Source organism: Hordeum vulgare, chromosome 5H (genome assembly GCF_904849725.1).
Source record: "Hordeum vulgare subsp. vulgare chromosome 5H, MorexV3_pseudomolecules_assembly, whole genome shotgun sequence".
NCBI classification, from domain to species: Eukaryota; Viridiplantae; Streptophyta; class Magnoliopsida; order Poales; family Poaceae; genus Hordeum; species Hordeum vulgare.
Window position 1 is genome coordinate 510912137 of NC_058522.1, and position 15774 is coordinate 510927910.

General features: G+C 46.7%; 1 long non-coding RNA gene and 1 pseudogene across 1 annotated transcript; both read left to right on the plus strand.

Annotated features, from left to right (window-relative positions):
* The first annotated feature begins 718 nt into the window (after positions 1-718).
* On the plus strand, positions 719-4410 carry LOC123397839 (annotated as a pseudogene).
* Positions 4411-9547: 5137 nt separating this feature from the next.
* Positions 9548-9968, plus strand: LOC123451952. Its single transcript, XR_006632537.1, has 2 exons — positions 9548-9646; positions 9737-9968. It is a non-coding gene; the product is annotated as an uncharacterized LOC123451952 (long non-coding RNA).
* The last annotated feature ends 5806 nt before the right edge of the window (positions 9969-15774 follow it).

Consider the following 15774-nt stretch of genomic DNA (forward strand, 5'->3'; position numbering starts at 1 on the left):
GGCGTCGCAAGTCACACAATGCTCTTACAATGGGTCTTAATTGTATACCAGCTGGTAAGATGAGCAGGCCAATATCGCATCAAAACCCGCAGCATCTAAGATGGCATGTACGTACATTAGAAACATTCAGCAAATTGCAGTAAACAGATGAGAAACACAGAGCTGTGCTAATCTTTCACCCAAAGATGTCAAAACTGTGAATTTCCTGTGAACATATAAACATGAAACTGAAATGTGAAGATGGAGTTATGTAGGAGTATGTGCAATATACCTGCAATCTATTTCATTCTAAATTTGCTTCGAAGAAAGAAGATTTTTAGAACAATAAAATGCAAGCAGGCAGGTGGATGCCTTATCTGCCCACTAAGGCCTCGTTTGGTTAAGCGGGATTGGAGAGGATTTGAGAGGAAAATCCCCGGGGGGTCAGAAACCCCACAGATCCTCGCGCGTCCATTTGGTAGGAGGGGTTTGCTTAGCCCAATCCCCTCCATTCCCCTTCAATCCCTTCCTATCCATGTGTTTCAAAACCCTCCTCGGAGGACTAGTGGAAGCAAAAACCCGGGGATTTGAGAGGATTGGGTGAAACAAAGGGATTCATCCAATCCCCTGAATTCCCTCCCTCTTAAATCCTCTCCAATCCCCCTTAACCAAACGAGGCCTAATAGTTTGAGAACAACATGTCATGTGAACACATGAAAAACTTGTCCAGCTCCGACCGTTGACAAGAGCGTTTATTTGTACATCCTTGGAATATTAGCAACATGCTCAACGCAATCACGCAACACATACTGTTATATATAAATATATATACACACACACAGATGCTACTACTACAACTACAGTACTTGCTAACCAAACCAAGCAATGGCAATGGGGATCATGAGTTTGCTATGCTCATTCCTGGCCGTCCTGACTACTGCGACCGTGAGTGGTAGCGACCACGACGAGGCTGCGTTGCTTGCTTTCAGAGCGCAGGTCAGCGATGGCGGCTCGCTAGCCTCCTGGAATAGCAGCGCCAGCTTTTGCAGCTGGGAAGGTGTGACATGCAGCCACCGAAGGCCAGCGCGGGTGGTGGCGCTGAGATTGAACAACAAGGCGCTCGCCGGAGAACTCTCACCGGCCATCGGGAACCTCACGTTCCTGCGGACGCTTAACCTGAGCTTCAACTGGTTGCACGGGGAGATACCAGCGAGCCTCGGCCGCCTCCGCCGCCTGCATAGGCTCGACTTGGGTGACAACTCCTTCTCAGGCACGTTACCAGTGAACCTGAGCTCATGTGTCAGCATGGCCATAATGGGACTGCTAAACAACAAGCTTGGCGGGCGCATCCCGGCTGAGCTCGGAGAGAAGCTCACGTCCCTGGTAAGGATATCACTGAGTAACAACAGCTTCACAGGGCTCATCCCTCCATCGCTGGCCAATCTGTCCCATTTGGAAATCCTTGATCTCTCTCGCAACCAGCTCGTGGGCTCAATCCCACCACGGCTCGGAAGCATCCAGGGCATGCAACAGTTCAGCATCGCCAGAAACCTCATCAACGGTATGATTCCGACTTCTCTCTACAATTGGTCATCGCTACAACTATTTGATGTAGGGACAAATATGATGTACGGGAGTTTGGATAGTATCGGAAACAAGTTCCCCAAGTTAAAATATCTTGGCCTGTCTGGTAATAACTTCACTGGAACAATCCCATCATCAATATCCAACATATCTTCCCTCTTATCAGTTGGCTTTGATAGCAACAGATTTAGTGGGTACTTTTCTCCCGCGTTTGGGAAGCTGGCAGCACTTCAATATTTGAACTTGAATAACAATAAGCTTGAAGCGAATGACAACAAGGGTTGGGAATTCATCACGTCTTTGGCAAACTGCAGCCAACTGCAGCTATTGGTACTCAGCAGCAATTCTTTTCAAGGACAACTACCAGGTTCAATTGTGAACCTGTCAACGACTCTCCAGTACTTGCACTTAGGTGACAATAGGATCTCTGGGAGTATTCCTGCAGATATAGGCAATTTGATTGGTCTACAAACACTTGCGATAGTAAATACTTCCATGTCCGGAATGATCCCAAAGAGCATCGGTAAGCTACAGAACTTGATCGATTTAGCATTGTACAACAATAGCTTGTCTGGGCTCATACCGCCATCGCTAGGAAACCTTTCACAATTGAATAAGCTTTATGCACGTAATAGCAACTTGGAGGGACCAATTCCGGCAAGCCTGGGGAAGTTGAAAAACCTCATTGTACTTGATTTAAAAATGAATTACCATCTCAACGGTTCAATACCCAAAGAAATTTTCAGGTTACCTAGCCTTTCTTGGTATTTGGACTTGTCATACAATTCCCTTTCCGGACCCCTTCCCAATGAAGTTGGTAGCTTGGCAAACCTTAACCTACTAGTTCTATCAGGAAACCAGCTGTCTGGCAAGATACCCGACAGCATACAGAATTGCATGGTATTGGAACAACTATTCTTAGACAACAATTCCTTTGAGGGAAACATACCTCAGTCACTGACAAATATAAGGGGGCTCAGTATATTGAACCTGACCATGAACAAGTTCTCTGGTAATATTCCGGATGCCATTGGCAATATTGGAAACCTGCGAGAGTTGTACGTAGCACACAACAACTTGTCAGGATCAATCCCACTAGTTCTAGAAAAATTGTCGTCATTGTCTGAATTGGATATATCCTACAATAATTTGCAAGGAGAGGTGCCAAATGTAGGTGTTTTCAGAAACATCACTCATTTAGCGGTTGTTGGGAATGTCAATTTGTGTGGTGGTACACCTCAACTTCATTTGGCTCCGTGCCCCACAGGGGTCTTAAGCAAGAAGAGAAAAAAAATGCCAAAATCTCTGGTAATTTCTCTAGCAGCAGTTGGAGCAATCATGTTCTTACTTGCAGTGATTGTTCTTGTTTGGAGACTTTGTAAGAAGCTCAAATCAAGCCAGAACGCAGTAGCAAAAGATTCAATTGTTGATGGCCATTACAGAAGAATCCCCTATCCTGCATTACTGAAAGGAACTAACGAATTTTCAGAAGCCAACTTGCTTGGGAAAGGAAGTTATGGTGCGGTTTATAAGTGTGTTTTGGACAATGAAGAAACAGAATTGGCTGTCAAGGTGTTTAACCTTGGTCGATCTAGGTATTCGAAGAGTTTTGAGGCTGAATGTGAGGCTATGAGAAGGATAAGACACCGTTGTCTCATAAAGATCATTACTTCTTGTTCGAGCATCAACCACCAAGGTCAAGAGTTCAAGGCATTGGTTTTTGAATTCATGCCCAATGGTAACTTGGATAGCTGGCTTCATCAACCATCTCAAGATCCCACTGCAAACAACACGCTCAGCCTTGCCCAGAGGTTCGATATTGCTGTCGATATTGTGGATGCAGTAGAATATCTGCACCGCTACTGCCAACCATTGGTGATCCATTGTGATATTAAGCCAAGCAATATTCTTCTTGCTGAAGACATGAGCGCCCGAGTTGGAGACTTTGGCATATCAAGAATTCTTCAAGAAAATACAAGTGAGGGGATGCAAAGTTCATATGGCTCAACTGGAATTAAAGGTTCCATAGGCTATGTTGCTCCAGGTGACTAAAACTTCTAATTTTATTATTACTTTTCACTCAAGTATTCCATGCTAACCACAAGACTTTGCATAATTGCAGAGTATGGAGAAGGATCTGCGGTCTCTACAGCTGGTGATATTTATAGCCTTGGCATATTGCTGCTTGAGATGTTTACTGGAAGGAGCCCAACAGAAGGCATGTTTAGAGATTCATTGGATCTTCATAAGTTTGTTGAGGATGCACTTCAAGATAGGACCCTGGAGATAGCTGACCCAACAATGTGGCTGCACAGCGGACAATGGGATAACACTACAAGTATTAGAATCATGGAGTTATTGGTTTCAGTTTTCAGGCTTGGCATATCCTGCTCAAGGCAACACCCGCGAGACCGAACAACTACGGGAGATGCAGCGGCAGAGATGCATGCAATCCGAGATGCATACCTCAAATTCATAGGGGAGCATGGAGCAGAAACAGAAGCCTCAACTGAAGAAATTCAGAACAGTGTTGCATAGACAAGCTATTACTAGATATATATGGTACTAAAGGTTTTACGTATCACTTCAGTTACTAGTGGCTCTCAGAGCTACGTTGCTTTACAGTTGTACCAAATAAATGTTGAACAATTGCATTATGCAATAATAGCTCTACAGTAAGTCGTAGAGGGTTCTAGAAATCAAGTCCATTCCCAAAAACTTTACACACGCAGCCAACAATCAGGTAAAACCATCAGACATGAGGTTCTAGAGAGTTTAAGAAGTTCTTTTTTTACTTTTCTTATACATTTAGTATTAATCTTATTATCTTAATAGATGCGTTCTCAAGAGAACTGTGGTTCTTTATTACCCCCTCCGTAAGCATTTAGATCATTAAAATAGTGATCTAAATGCTCTTATATTCGAAAGTACTTATGTGATCCCGAGCTTCAGTGATCCCGGATGAACAATAAAATCCGAAAAAATACTAAAAAAGTTTTTAAAAAATCTGATTTTTTTTTACAGGAAACTTTGATGTTTTTCTACATGCATGCAATTTTTCATGATGAAATGATATTTGTGAAGTTGTGGGCGAAAAAACAAAAATGATGTTCTAAAGTGCTTTCAAAAACACTTTTCTGGAACATCCATTATGTTTTCTTTTCCCACACCCAGGGCTCAGCCTGGACGTGACGAGCGGGCTTTCGGCCCGGCTCGTAGCCCGTTATGGACCGGATCGCACGGGCCCGGCTCGTGAAATAATATGGCCGGTCCGGTCCGTGAAAAAAAGACTAAAATTTGGTCTGTCCGGTCCGGTGCAAACTCGTTCCGGCCCGGAGGACCGAAGGACCAGCCCAACAAAACTAATGAAGAGAGATTCAACCCATAAAGACTACGCGTGCGTGCGCTGTGTGACCTAACTGCTGCTCTCTCTCCCTCGTCCATGCCCAGGACGCCGCCGCGTGACTTCATCTTCCTCTTCCCTGCTCTCCCCTCCTTTCCCCGGCGCCACTGCCTCGCGTCGCCGCTCCTCCGCGGGCTGCTCGCCCTCTCATCCGTGCGGTCGTGCATCTCCCTCTCTCTCCCGTGCCTTTCCCTTGTGCCCTCGCGCCCCGGCCACCGCGCCGCCGCTTCTCAGGTGTGTCTTCTCCGTCTCCGGCCATCGTGTTGTTGTCCCGACCACCGCTCCGACACCCTGGGTCCACATGACAGTCACCGGACGTCGTTGGACCGTGAGGATCGGCGGTCCGCACCGAGCTTTACATCTGCCGGTCCGGTCCCTGAAATCAGGACCACCGGGCTGCTCGGTCCGGTCCGGACCGGACCGTCGGCGGCCAGTCGAAACGTCAGCTCGGACCGCGACTGGACCGGCTCGGACCGTGTCCATCCTGACCCACGGCCGTCTTTAGGAATTGAGGGGGGTGCGAAATGAAAATGATGCCTTGAAATCTGAAAAATTCTTGTAACTAAAGTACTCTAAAGGATGTCATACAATATGTGAAATATAAACCTGCTTGGTCTTAATACCTAACTATCTTCATTAAATATATGGTATGTCATACAATATGTGAAATATATCTGATACTCCTAACCTTTGATTAATCTGCAAATTAATCATAATTGTTAGAAACTAATTAGTAGATTAGTTTATTAGCAAAGGGATGTGTCCAACCCTGAACATGCGTGTCTCTTCTCTCTCTCTATTGCTAACACGCACCTGTTCTGGAGGGATGCCTCTGAACAGATATCTCTTCTTCGCACCTCTTTCAGATGTATATATACTTGAGAATCAATAGAAACACGACTAATCGTCCATTCACTTTCATTCAATCTCGTTTTACTTTAACACGTTGTCAGCACTTTGCCCTAACCTAGAGCGATTAGGCACCAGGAACGAGAAGAAAGGAGGCCATCCCTTGCCTCGACGGAGACGGCCACCGGTCGGTGCGTAACATGGCCATCCCGCCCACGAGCATCAAGGCGCGGCCTCGACCTCTCCCACCGACGCACCAACCAGACAACGCCCACGGCTTAGCCATGGCCCTCGGCCTCGGCGCAGAGGCATCTCCAACTGACTGCTTCCATCACGGAGCGCGCGATGGCCCTCGACTCTGTCGCTTCTTCCCCAGGCGCGGCGGCCTTCATCTGAGACACCGCCTCTTCCGATGCGGCACCCTGGCAGCACAGGCGTCCAACGGTCGGGATGAGCGACCGCACTCTACAGCGACGCCCCCCGGCGAGCGTATTTGGCGACGGCTCCCCAAGCCCTCCGGATCGAGCAAATCTTCAGTACGGACGAAACGAGGCCCAACCAAGAAGCTGGATGACGGTGAGAGATACATGATTGAAACAGTCTCAAATGTCGGGCAAGCAATTGCTCCCACAGATGTAAAGCAGAAGTTTGTGAAGGCATGCAGAGTTGTTGTAAGGGACCACATCCCTATCACCACTCGAGAATGGATTAAGCCAAGGGAGGAAGGAGTCTCATATGTCGGCACAGCAGCCAAAGAAAACCTTTGGAGAAAGCTCATGCTTCATTTCACCCTGTCGGCGCCAGAGGTGGATCCAGATGAGGAGGAGCCAAATGAGGAGGAAATGAAGAGGTGAAAAGAGGCCCTAGAGAAAAAAGTCAAGGAGTGGGCTCTTAAGAAGATGGCCGATCTATTCAGGGGCTGAAAAAAAAGATTGCACCAGGATTTTATCTTGAAAGATAAGACTCCAGATTTCGATCACGGCTATGAGAAGATTAAAGACTACTGGCCGAATTTGTGGCGTACAAGAAATTGAAGGACGCCTTGAAAAAGTCTGCAACAAATAGGATGAATGCAGGTAAGAAGAAGTACCACCATATTATGGGGCCTGGTGGCTACGGCGGTAAGATGGCTAAGTGGGAAGAACTTGAGGCATCATTTCTGGACAATAATATCACTCCACAGCCCTTAAGATGGCTCGAACGGGTAAGAAACTGGTTTTACGGGCAGGGGGGCTTGTTGGACGCAGAAGGGAAGACAATATATAACCAAAGACACAAATATAATCCCCTATCCATCGAGGAGATTAGACATGCAGTACAGGATGTTGAAGAGGGACAGTTCTTACCCGATAGAGAGAACGACGAGCTCACACGCGCCCTTGGGAATAAGGAACACAAAGGGTGAGCACGAGGCTTACCAGGCTCCCCGCCGTGGATTCTTGCGTTCTCCGAGGAAAGGAAGAGATTTATCGATAGAAGCCATCACAGGAGAAAGGAAAAGGAGACACGTGATAATTAAAGCGGCTGAGGCACACCGGCTGCATAATCTAGAAGAAGCAGTAAAGCGGCTGCAGCAGGATCAAATCGACAGAGAACAAGGTAGCGGCCAATCTCAGCGGCTCATGATAGAAGCTGCATCGAATCGGAAAAGCAGTGTCGCTTCCATGCAGCTCCAAGATGATGGTGATGATGCACTAACGACGGATCCTCCTCGTCGCTACCCAGTGGATGATATCACAGAGAGCACACCTTGTGAGCTAAAGGTGAAACTTGCTAACTTAAGGTTGACGGTGGCGGTCGGCATGGCCATACCAATTGGACATAATCCAACTTGGCATTGCTCTCCAGTTCCAGAAGATTACGCTGTCGTCGCGGTGGATGAAGTGATGAAAGATTATGAGGAGCTGAAGCTCGACCACCCTACAGGTGAAGATAGGGATTTGACTCAACTTGGAGAAGTCAAGAAACAAACCGTTGTATGGCCAAAGGAGGACATCTTGCTTCCAAATTGGACGCCAAGGCCACCGACTCCTCATAGCAGCAATCCTTCTTCGCCTCCACCTCACCAGTCTCCACCGTAACCGTCGTCTTCGCCGCCTCACCAGTCTCCAGCGCAACCGTCTCCACCGCCCCGTCAGCCGTCTCCGTCCACTGAGGATCAGAGCAAAAAAGCGGAAACGTACCACCACTAATAGTGGCGGCAGAAAGTTCCGATCACCGAAACGTAAGTTGTCACCCCTCCCAAAAGTACCTCATATGGATATGGAGAAGAGACCTTGAGACTATACTGGAGAGGACAATATTAAGAGGGCAGACGCCCAGCATCAACAGTGGAAGGCTGAAGTGGCTAACAAGAAGAAGCCGGAAGAACCATAGTACCCGAACACCCCAGAAGATCACGGCACGTGCGTGAAAATGCTGAAAAACCTTGCAGATCCCCCGCCATCGTTGCCAGCAGACTATGAACGCTCTATTCCCAAGTCGACTCAGGCAAAAAAGAGCGGTTGAACAATAGTACGTCCAGCGGGAAATCAGTTGCCCAGCTCGGACAACAGAAAAAACAATCGCGCCCCCGCTCAAAGTGTATTCCGATACAAAGGTGTGCTCGAGTGGAGCTGCGGTCAAACAGAGGAATGATGAAACAGCTGCTATCGATCCGGAGTTTGTTGCAATATACGTAGAAGTGGCCAAGGCTCAAGGCATGTCTATTTCAGAGTACTTAGACCATCTGCAGGAATTCGCTGACGTAACATACGTGTACCGGTACGAGTCTCCTTTCGTCAAATCTGAGTTAGTCAACAAGCTACCAACCAAAATGCGAAGATTGCATGCCTAGTACATGCAAGCATGTACTAAACATCAACACTGGATCTACGTTGCATATGAAGACGAGCATTTCTGGAGTGGACGAGACGTGCTAATGATTGAATTCGACGAATTATTTCAGTTATACAAACAAGGCGCCCTCGACAAATCTATCATCAGTGTCTTTTTTTTGTAAGTATTATTAATTTATATCATTAAGTTTTACTCAGCTCGTTCTTGCATGTATAATCTTACTCATCACTATATTAATTTTGCAGAATGAAGATTCTCGAATGCAAAAGAGGACAAATGTATGACATTGGGTTCATTAACCCATATTACAATCATCATCAAAGTCTCGCAACGAATCCCCGCAAGACAGAGAATAACTTGGTACAAGGGTTAAGGTTTTGCAGTACCAAAAGGGAAATATTATTTCCTTACAACTTCAAGTGAGTGTTACTATACACACATTCTATTTTCGTTTACTCGATGTTATTATAAGTGTACATATAATTGACTCGTTATGCGTGCGCAGATTCCACTTTATTTTATTAATCATTGTACCTGACGAGGGACAAGTAATAGTCATGGACCCGAAACCCACACCCCTCATTGAATGGGCGAACATGTAGGAATGTCTCCAGAGGTAATTTTAATAATTATGACACTATATCGGCAACTTCTCGTTCATTTTCTGATAGCAAGGAATTAATATAGAACTCCTTTATTCATTTCCTTTTCTTGGCAGGGCTTGGAAACGGTTCACCGCCAAGGCTCGAGGTGATTGGAAGTCAGAGCTTACATTTAAACAAATAGATGTAAGTAACTACTAGCTAGATCCGCACATCTCTTTATTCTAGTTTCAATACCATTATAATTCTTGATTATGTTTTTGATTGAACTCTGTTCTCGTAAAGTGCTTGAGGCAGGAACACGGGAACAATTTATGTGGATCTATGTTTGCGAGTTCATTCGACAGACAACCCATCAGAAGGGCAAAACCCGAGACATAAAAAAACCGAAGTACGATAAACAATACTCACAACTTTATTTTATTACCGTGAATTGTGTTTGTTTTCATTGATATATATATTGACCCCTTCTTTAAATTAGATCGAACAGTTGCGGGACGGTCTTCTACCACAGAAACGTGTATGAGCAATTCAAGAGGAAATTGCCGGATTCTTAGATGCAGAGGTCCTAGATGTTAAGGGAGAATAGTATTGTCATTCGACGGAAATGATATGAAATGATATAGTGTAAAAAAGATGCATACATGTGCATGTAACTTGTGTCTACATTTTATAAATATGTTCGACAAAGCACGACGGATGAGATGGTGTAATATATTTGTGTCGATGTGCAATATAGTTGTTCCTTTATTGTTGTGTATGTACCATCCAATTTAGTGCAAAACAAGAATTAAAAAATGCCTAAAACAAATAAATGGAAAAATAGAGGGCAGCAAAATAGCCCATCCAATTTAGTGCAAAACCTTAAATCCAAAAATTGCTCAGAAAAAACAACAAAGAAATAGCCTCGGTTCGTAATACGAATCGGGACTAATACCCCTCCCCCCTCGCTCCCAGCCCCGCCACGTGAAAGGCCATTAGCCCCGGTTCAGGGCCGAACCAGGGCTAGCATTAGTCCCGGTTCGAGAACCGGGACTAATGGCTCAACCGGACCGGGCTAAAAGCCTTTTTTTACTAGTGTAGTGGGTGCCCGCCACGTCGGCAAGCCACACGTGCATTTGGTATGGTGGATATGGTAGAATATGATTGTATTTGCACGCCCGTGCAAGTTTGATGAGAAAAAACATGTATTTTACAAGTTTGTGCATCGTTAAACTGGACGTTAGATAAAAGTTGTATGACTCAGCGCGATGTTATTTCCCTCTTTTCTAATCTTCTCGGGTAGCAGGGTGGTGTCGGTCGCTAGTTTTTGGGCTGTATTAATTGTTGCTTTGGTTTGGAGTGCACAGAGGAATACGACTGCCATCGGGCGGCCTGAGGAGCCATACGTGAATGCTGTCTCGGTCTTGCTTGGTATTTTTGCATGCTAGGTGTTTTGGTCCTCCATCCAATCCTCTAGTTTATCTCCCATCGCCGTCAGACCTTGGAGGAGGACGAGTTGCGCTTGTGCTGAAGTTGTCTGGTCAAGAAGTGAGCAGACGACTAGGGAGAAATTCGTCTTGGCACGCACGCGGGGATATGTCCTGACTTTATTTATCGCGACGGATCAAACTTGTCCATCGACCAAGGGAGCTTGAGCTCTGCTCGACCGTGCGGTCAGCCGCATGCCACATGGCAGGCCTCCCATGGCGCTCATCTTCTTCTTGCATTGGCCTCCTCCATCTTTGCAGCTTCTTGACCCCATCCCGCATCTTCTTTCCTTCCTACCTACTCCCTTCTTTCTGGTTTATAGAACTCATCTTAAAAATTTTAGATTTCCATTAGGCTCATTTTTAGTCTAATTAAATTAAAGTGCTTTGAGTCTCACGCCATATTTAATTCATAAAGTTTAGAAAAAAGAGATGAGTGGCTATGCTTGCATTGTTTTTTACATCCATCATGCAAGTCCAATAAAAAGGAGGATGCTGCATTTATTGCCTTAAAAATTGAATATGTGAGAAATGTTTCATTGGCTAGTTAAAACTAGTGTCATCCACTCACAATTCATCTTGATTGATGAGATTTCAGATTTGAGCCGTATAAATTGAAAAAAAGGGAGTATATTAATTTGCTCTCCAGTTCGGGCACCTACGTCCCCACGCGCGCGCTTCCTTTGCATATCGCCGACTAGAGCATGCAGCAACTGACGGGTAGCGTCGGGCTGGACGCATAGCCAGCAACATGGCTTGTCCCGCAGACATGGCTGTGGAGCAGTAAGGTAGTAGTAGATCGATGCAGTCATGCGTGGGCACGGACCACGGAGACAGACAATCCTGGACAGATTTTAATCGTGCATATAGTCAGAGAAAACGACGCACGCGGGGGGCTACTATCATCATCAAAGATTACTTTGGTTACAGTATAATTTAATCAGAAGATTGCAAATTTGTAAAACATTATTGTACACAAGCATGCTATCTTGCATTTTTTTAGTGCTAAATTTCGCAAGAATTTAATGTTACCATCAGTTTATATCTGTGCATAAATATTAGCATCAGATTAATTTGGTGTATTATTTTTTAAAGAAAAGATGATAATTATGTAATGCATTTTTTTTACGGGGAGTACAACATCTTCTTACTACCACATAAGATATTGCATGACGATGTTGGTGAGTACAATAATCCAGCAATCCCAGTAGAGGTTGCAAAATGAAATTAAATATATCAGTGCATAACTTTGATCACATAACAAAGTTAAAATGATTATTAGGTAAAATTCAAACCTGTGCGAATGCAGGACTTGACGACTAGTACTCTTCATATGCGGACACATCACACAAACGTAGACAGTTAGGTCATATAATGGAGATTATATGAATGTGCATGCATGCATCACTTTTGAAATTGGAAAGAGGGCCCTATACTAACAAGAAAAAGTTGGTGCGAAAAGGCAAGACTTTGATCGTCGGTCTTGGCACCACTTGCGCTGAATACACTTACCAGCTTACCACTGCGATGATTTGGAATTGAGCAGCCAGCCAAATTGTGATTTGTGATATCGGGGAGGCGGCTACTATCATTGCTTGCACGTCAATACCTCCACAACGTCAACAGGAACTGGATATACACTACCGGTTTGTTCGTTTGACAATGTCACTCTCAGTTGCACCTTCAGATAGTTCTATGCACGCTACTACTCCCTTCGTATCAAAAAATTTGTCTAGAGATGAATATATCTAGTAACATCTATTATTTTGATACATCCATTTATAGACAAAGTTAAGACAAGAATTTTAAGACGAAAGAAGTACTTGTTAAACACAAAAAAAAACCAAGATTATATATGTGTCTTCACTGATAGCATCTTCCAGGACGCTGTATTCCTAGGCTGCATAGCTGCATTCAGCCTAGATCGCGTATAATCATTAAAAAAAAATCATCTTTGGCCAATAACTAATAGTAAAACACTCAAAATCGTACGAAATACTAGCTAATATAACACTATTGGATTTTTACCATTAGAATGGATTCATGCTATAAAGTTAATGGTTAGTTAGCCATATAAATTTGATGGCCAAAAAGTCTCAGTGGGGACTGTACATGCCTATTGGGTCGGACCAACACCCCTGCATCCCCCGCGTCTCTCCTGCGGGTGACCGGGGGAACCCTAGCGCCGCCGCCCCTCGTTCCGCCCTCCCAGTCCTCCTCCCCCACCGCCGCCTAGAGGTGCCGTCGGGCAAAGCTCGGCCGGCGTGATTGGCGGCGGGGGCGCCTCTCCCCCTCAGCGCGTGCAATGCTAGGCGCGGGTCTGCGCGGCGCGCTGGGGTGTCATGCTGTCGCGGGGCCCAGCAGTGCGGTGGCAGGCGTGCAGGGCGGCCGGTCCTCTGCTTCACAGTGGTGTAAGGGCGCCCTGCGGCTCCGACGACGCGCGGCGGCTGCGGGTGGTCTCTCCCCAGGTGGTGCGCGGGGTTGGCTGCGTCCTATCAGCTGGCCAAGGCTACGGGCAGCGAGGCACACGGCCGTCCCCGCCCTGCTGTTGGTTGGGGTGGGGAGGTGTGGTGGTGCAGCCTAAGGGGTGGAGGTACGACGAGGCCCTGCCTACGGCTCCCGGTGGCCACGGGCTGCAGCCTGCAGGTGGCTTGGGCCACGGTTGGTGGTTCCCTCCTTGCCGCTAGACGGAGGAAGCTGCGGCGTGGTGGTGGTGGCGGCGGTGTGGACCGGGGCTGCCCTGGACGACTGGTTACAGCTGGGGCAACTGTCGGGTGGCGCGGGCTGCGGTTTGTCTTGGGTCGCGGGCGGCGGCCTACTCCTTGCTCTTGGACAGAGGTGGCTGTGGCGTGGTGGTGGTGGCGCTACCCTGATGACGTCGGGGGGGGGGGGGGGGGTGTTAACGATCTTCGACCGCGGTCGCGTGATGGCTGGGTGTTGTAGGTGGGAGTGGTGTTGAGGGGTGGAGCATGTCGCGGGGAGCCAATGGAGTTGGGAGATTGGTGATCGAAGGTATCGGCTACCACTAGGTAGCCGGAGGTGCCGGATGCTATGGGGTCCCCATGTTTGGATCTGGAGGTGCCAAATCTGATGGGGCGACCCCCTCCCTCCCGGTAGTGCTAGCTGGCAGTTGGCCGATAGCGTGGGCTGGCCGCCGGTGCAAGGGTTTGACTTGGTCCCCGATCGCGGGCATGTATCGTCCTTCTTTGTAGCGGTCGAGGTGGAGGCTCATGGCTTGGTTGGTGAGGCGGCCGCGTGTTTTGACATCGGTGTTGAGTTCTCGGAGGAAGCCGGAACAACGGTCCTGGATGGCAGGATCCACAATGAGCTTTCCGGTAAGCTCCGTGGTGACGGTGGTGCCTACGCCTCTCGACCGTGTGTGCCGAGGGGTGTAGGGTGGAAGACTCTGGCATGCTCTGTTCGTGCCCGGATTTGGCGGTGCTGGCCTGACTCTCGTGCGGTTGTGGCAGTGGCGCCTCTTGGTGATTCTTAGCTCTTAGCGTCGGCGCCGACAGCACCTATGGGTGTCGTTCCCTTTTTGAAAGGCGTAGTCGTGGGTCTCGTTCTTGTATCAGGGCTCCGGATGAAAAACCTTATCTGTTTTCATACTCCCCAGCGGCGACACATCGTGTCGTCATCCTCTTGGGGGCGTTGCCGTGGAGTTTTGGTGTCATATATTGGTCATAGGCGAGTTGTTAGACTAGCGCTAAGCTTCTTGTTGTATCTTGTGTTCGGCTTTGTAAAAGAGTCTTTTCTTCATCTTGTATCGTTTGGTTGTGTACTGTTCATTGTATTGCTTTATTTATAAAGCAGGACGAAAGCCTGTTTTGAGAGAACATGCAAAATCAAAACGCCATATTTTGTTTTATAAATTATTTATGCAGCGGGGTATTTCTGGTGAAGAGAGGTGGATGGGATCAAGGTGCGTGTTCACATGGACCTATCTACAGGATTACGTACGTAGGGCCAATTGCAACTTGGTGGTATGATCTACTCAATTATGTGCCGAGGCATCGCAAACAATTAAATTTTTTAGAAAGGACATGCTTGCTCAATCATGGCCTCTATTTTGCATCGATAATACGGCAGCTATAAAACTAGTCAATAGAAAGAAAGGCACTCGTGACAAGTTGTGCATATGCATATGACTTAATTACATGTGTTGCTTCAGAGAACGAAGTTCAAACTAGTATGAGAACGTGAATGATCGATGACGGTGACGGTGGAGAATTCCGTGGCTCGTTTACTTGGCTGGACATGCGTGCACACACATCTCTTATCGGTGACAACCATGCTTGGACAAGTCACGCATTCACACACATCACTATTTTCGGCGTCGCAAGTCACACAATGCTCTTACAATGGGTCTTAATTGTATACCAGCTGGTAAGATGAGCAGGCCAATATCGCATCAAAACCCGCAGCATCTAAGATGGCATGTACGTACATTAGAAACATTCAGCAAATTGCAGTAAACAGATGAGAAACACAGAGCTGTGCTAATCTTTCACCCAAAGATGTCAAAACTGTGAATTTCCTGTGAACATATAAACATGAAACTGAAATGTGAAGATGGAGTTATGTAGGAGTATGTGCAATATACCTGCAATCTATTTCATTCTAAATTTGCTTCGAAGAAAGAAGATTTTTAGAACAATAAAATGCAAGCAGGCAGGTGGATGCCTTATCTGCCCACTAAGGCCTCGTTTGGTTAAGCGGGATTGGAGAGGATTTGAGAGGAAAATCCCCGGGGGGTCAGAAACCCCACAGATCCTCGCGCGTCCATTTGGTAGGAGGGGTTTGCTTAGCCCAATCCCCTCCATTCCCCTTCAATCCCTTCCTATCCATGTGTTTCAAAACCCTCCTCGGAGGACTAGTGGAAGCAAAAACCCGGGGATTTGAGAGGATTGGGTGAAACAAAGGGATTCATCCAATCCCCTGAATTCCCTCCCTCTTAAATCCTCTCCAATCCCCCTTAACCAAACGAGGCCTAATAGTTTGAGAACAACATGTCATGTGAACACATGAAAAACTTGTCCAGCTCCGACCG